This window comes from Penaeus japonicus, unplaced genomic scaffold (genome assembly GCF_977035675.1).
Source record: "Penaeus japonicus unplaced genomic scaffold, GWHDUDI00000001_assembly GWHDUDI00000010, whole genome shotgun sequence".
Classification (NCBI taxonomy): domain Eukaryota; kingdom Metazoa; phylum Arthropoda; class Malacostraca; order Decapoda; family Penaeidae; genus Penaeus; species Penaeus japonicus.
In genome coordinates this window covers 17,570,729-17,575,728 of record NW_028234412.1, presented here as the reverse complement: position 1 = coordinate 17,575,728, position 5,000 = coordinate 17,570,729, and the positions used below count along the sequence as shown (strand labels likewise).

Sequence of the window (5,000 nt, the reverse complement as noted above, 5' to 3'; positions counted from 1 at the left end):
ACACACTCAAAGAGCTCATGGCGATATCAAAAACAAGTACATAAATCTAAAAACTTTGCCCTCTCCATTATAAATTCAAACCACAAGATGACCAACACACCCTGGGAGGTTCCACAAGCCAGGAAAATGGGTATAATCTCAAGCGGGTAGTTAATACGTTTCTCTTCACTACTACACCTTATCACACACACAAGCTGTAAACAAATAAATAATATGAAAATGGAACACGTCGAAACGGTATTCAACTCGCGAATCCCGCACCAACAAAAATAGAAATGTCAATATGCACAACGGCATACTAAGCAAGTAGCCAATCCATATTTTGTTCTTCTGTGGGAAAGGACCTGAGAGATCCTGGAAATCACAGTGCACAACTATACATTCCTTCGCCAACTGGTCCTCGCCACGGAGAGCACGGGAAGCTTATTTTCGGCGCTTCAGCTGGGTTTTCTCAAGTGTAGAGGGAGCGTGGGTGCCACGGGGCGGCGCGCGGCCACTTTCTCCTGCCCGACACGCTACCTCCCAAGATGACTCACTGGAAAACGTACACCCACCCACATCCGCATCACCCGTGCCCTTCTCGCGCCGTAAGATGATCCCGCCTTCAGGCTCACTTCACTTGGATCCGAGTTCGTGAACTGAGTTCAAATTACGGGGCGCGATCTCCTCCGCGATGGCCAGCCTTGGCGCTATGGGGCTTCATCCCCTCAGCTGGTCCAGGGTCAACGTTGCACTCACGCTTACTCGCACTCCCCCGTGACCACAGGCATCCATGTGAACATGACGGTACGTATGGCCGCTTTAACACACACTGATACACACACACATACACAGCAGCTTCATGGATCTCTCAAGCACTTTCTTGGTCGAGATGCCTATAAGTTCCATCTACAAAACACAAACACCAAACGTAGACAGGAGTGTCTTATCCATCATGACGACAGCACAAGAACATTATCAGTCCATGCTCAGTTAATTTAACGGAATGACAGAGTGGATATGTACGAGGCTGAATGTTTCCAGACAGACTGAAGTCAGGTAACGGGCCAGTCACCAGCGCGAGACCAAGCCATATTACGTCATCACTAAACTTTATTTCATGACAAATATCAACATAAATTATTTCAGTCTAAACTTGTTTTCCTATCTGTCATTTATCTTGTTAAAAACGTGAATGTGAATGAGCGTGCAGTAGCAGACGTAGAGATACAAGCGCCTGATTCCAAGCCAGCACGCCACTAAACTGACTGTCTCGCGATTTTCTCGAACAGCGAGCTGTCCATCGTCAGCGTCCTAACCCACCACAGTTCACAGACACCCACAACATCCCAGCAAGAGCACTATAACCAGGCCGGAACCAAGAGCGCGAACAATTCAAGCCTGACAGAGCCAGACTTCCAAACACCCGCCGTCACCTGTGCTGCCGGCAGTTTCACAGCACCTTGTACAGCTAAACCTCAACAAGGTATATCAAACCACAGGTATCAACATCAGCGTCAGTAGTACTGCGTGTCATAGCATTTTATGTAGACATGCGCATCAATGAAATCAGGTAGTAGCAGAGATTTAACAGTTTTACGAACTTTTCATTCGTACGTCCGGCAGACGAGTGCGTTCCGTGAGCATGTGGCTGTGACCACCAGCTGCTACGAGCGCAAACCCACATCGGCAGATATTTAATACTGAAAGGTCCCCCTTCTAAACATCTATATCATTTCATAGAACCTTAGCTTGTAGTCGATGCCGGAAACACAAGCCTGCGACAGGCGACTATGTCAGTACGAAAGGAATATAATTAATGCTCAGGGCTATGCAGTGTTACGTCGCCCATGACCGATGACGTCGACACTCGGAGAAAAGTTTCCCAGAATATTTCCACACGATTATCAAAAATATACACAAAGCAGTTCCTTGTCGCGCTAACCCTTTCCTTGCAACGTTGGAGAAACAGCCTGGCATATGCATATCACGTAAATGCACTCGCAAAATATAAATAAAAGCTTCCAAGGTGATACCACGCGCAGCCTTTGTTTCACGCCAGGTGAGAAATATCTTGCAGTCATAAGATTTCAGTTAAAAAAAAAGTATACATGCCGCGTCACAAAGGTCGGCGTCAGCCAGGGAATGAAACTTCCTTAACTTTGGACAAGTCGAGTGACGCAAGAGACCAGGTCTCCTCATCGGCCCATGCATGATCTGATGCTCAACCGCCGCGCCGACTCTCCTCCGCCTCGTCAATGCGATCTGGCCGACTCGGGAGACTTCGTGGCGTCTTGACTTTGCCTCCACGACGACGCAAAATCAAAACAGAAATGTTAAAGCACACTACAATCGCACGCGGCGGCCCCGTCACGGAGAGGGAGGGAGGTGGAAAGGACAGAGGCGGAACTAACTGCACGGATCCTAACAGTAAACAGGGCTCGGCCGTTTTAGTTCATGCGGGAGGAATATCGCTTGTATCGCCATTACCACTGATAATATTCCTATGTTAATAATAAATGAATAATAAATAAATAGATATATAGATAAATGTCTCTCTCTCTCTCTCTCTCTCTCTCTCTCTCTCTCTCTCTCTCTCTCTATATATATATATATATATATATATATATATATATATCATATACATATGTATGTAAATATATATACATATATACATATAAACACACACACACACACATATATATATTCATATATACATATATGTATGTATATCATGTACTTTAACGCCATCGTTAGGATGATGACAAAGAAATCTCATGAAAAGAGGAATACGGCGATAAAGAATTTGGAGGCGCTGAGTCAAAGGTAAAGGTAATGTTTTGGCGGTGGTAGGGGGAGGAGGAGTAGGAGGAGGAGGAGGAGGAGGAGGAGGAGGAGGAGGAGGAGGAGGAGGAGGAGGAGGAGGAGGAGGAGGAGGAGAAGGAGGAGGAGGAGAAGAAGAAGAAGAAGAAGAAGAAGGAGAAGGAGAAGAAGAAGAAGAAGAAGAAGGAGGAGAGATGGAAGGAAGGAGGGGAATGAAATAATGGGTATGCGATAAAAGGGAGAGGAAGGAGAGGCAAAATAAGAGGAGGAGCAGAGGAGAGAAAGGATGAAGAAAGGAAGGGAAATAAAAGTGAGAGGAAGGAAGAGGAGGAGTAGAGAAGAGGAAGGAGAGGCAGCAGCAGTAGGAAGAGGAGGAGCCAAGGCGGCTGCGGATTGAGGAAGAGGAGGGAGCCACAGGAAAGTAATTATGGTGTTAGTACTTTAGACTGGCTGCCGGGAAGGAAGAGAGGGTGGAAGAGGGTGTAATGGAGGGGGGAGGAAGAGGATGAGAAGGATTAAGAAGAGGAAAAGGTGGGAAAGAGAGGAGAAGGAGGGGAGGAAGAGAGTGAAGAGAGAGGAGGGAGGAAGAGAGGGGGAGAGGGAGGAAAAGAGAGGGGGAGAGGGAGGAAAAGAAGGGGAGAGGGAGGAAAGGAGAGGGGGAGAGGGAGGAAAGGAGAGGGGGAGAGGGGGGAGAGGGAGGAAAAGAGAGGGGGAAGGGAAGAGGAGAGGGAGGGAGGGAGGAAGAGAGTGGGGAGGGAGGAAGAGAGGGGGAGGGAGAAAGAGAGGGAGGGAGGGAGGGAGGGAGGAAGAGAGGGGGGAGGGCGGAAGAGAGGGAAGAGGAGGGAAGAAGAGAGGGGGGGGAGGAGTAGGAGGAAGGAAAACGAGGAGGAGCAGAGGAGGTGCGTGGAGGTGGAAGGGGAAAGAGGAGAGAGATGAAGGGAGCAGAGGCAGCAGGGTCGAGGCGGCTGCATTCCCCAGGACCCAGTAGCAAAGGCAGGGGGGTCCTCGGGGAAGGAAGGGCATCAGGAGCGGCCGCAAGCACGTGGCCAGGTGTTTTGCTGCATATGGTTACAGGACGTCACAGGCATGTGACTCGGAACGTTGGATGGCTGATGACGACTCGCCCTGAATCCTCTCATGTCCCGAGGAGTCACGACCTGCCGGGTGCCTACACACTGCCTGAACACTCCAAATATTCCTTGGAGCGTACGGCGTGCCGCCCTGTAGCGCACTGTGCACTCACACAGCGGCATATCTTTATATTTAATTCTCCATTCGCACTTCCGGCATCGACAAAAGGTTATCGGTTAAGTGACCCAGCCAGCACCTGCATCTACCCAGTACAAGAAGCTATAAGAAACTTTACCCTCCATCATTATGGCACTCGCGTCGTGGTGAAGCACTAGCAAATAACAGATCAGGTTACTAGCAGCACTGCTTGGGAATGGTTGGATAGCACACTTTGACGGAATAATTGTGTTGGTAACACTGGACCCGGTGGCACCACAACCCCGGCGCGAGGCACTAGCACGGCTGCTCAGGAGGTTACTATACAACACTACCGCCATCTCGCATGCGGCACTCGCTCGACTTACGCCCCTAGGCTTACCTCATTACCTCCATGATTTACAAGGCAAAATCTCGATGGCCGGCTTTCAAAATAGACAAAACGACTTGCATTTGTAGAATGGTGTACGCTGGGTAAATCAAATCAAAGCTTTTGTATTCGCTAGATTTTTTCTTTCTAAATGATCCCTATGTTATGCTATCGCGATGTGAAATATGAAGATGAAAATATCTGAATCAATATACATCGATCTAAACCTCGAGGAAGTGACGCTATTGAAAAAAAAAACTCGTCCCACATCCGCAACGTCGACCAGGGACGTTCGTCTCCTCCTCCACCTCTCCTCAATCAGTAGGAACACAAATGTCATAGACAAAAACCCCCCGTTATTCATATCGCATGATCCCGCATAAACAAACAAACTTACACGCAGATGCACACACACAACGCACACACAATATAGCGCACTCAACTTACTCACCGTATCCGAATTTCCGGCAAGACCGACCTTGAGAGCGATATTTCGCAGTTCTCAGCGATCCCCTCGTGACAGGTAGCTACACATCCAAGTACTCACGGCAATCCTGTTCGCATCTATTCGGATACGATCAGTCCTTGAAAAAGTACTTAC

General features: G+C 48.5%; 1 protein-coding gene across 1 annotated transcript in view; it reads right to left on the bottom strand.

Moving 5' to 3' along the window:
- The window catches only part of LOC147471137 (uncharacterized), an 8,670-nt gene extending 6,213 nt beyond the window's left edge, over positions 1–2,457 (bottom strand). Inside the window, exons 1-2 of the mRNA XM_086540339.1 lie at positions 1,323–2,457; positions 1–194 (exon numbers count right to left, since the gene is read on the bottom strand). The exon at positions 1–194 is cut by the window's left edge and continues 1,051 nt beyond it. The gene's annotated coding sequence lies outside the window, so the exon portion shown is untranslated. The remainder of the gene's footprint in view (positions 195–1,322) is intronic.
- Between the last annotated feature and the right edge of the window lie 2,543 nt (positions 2,458–5,000).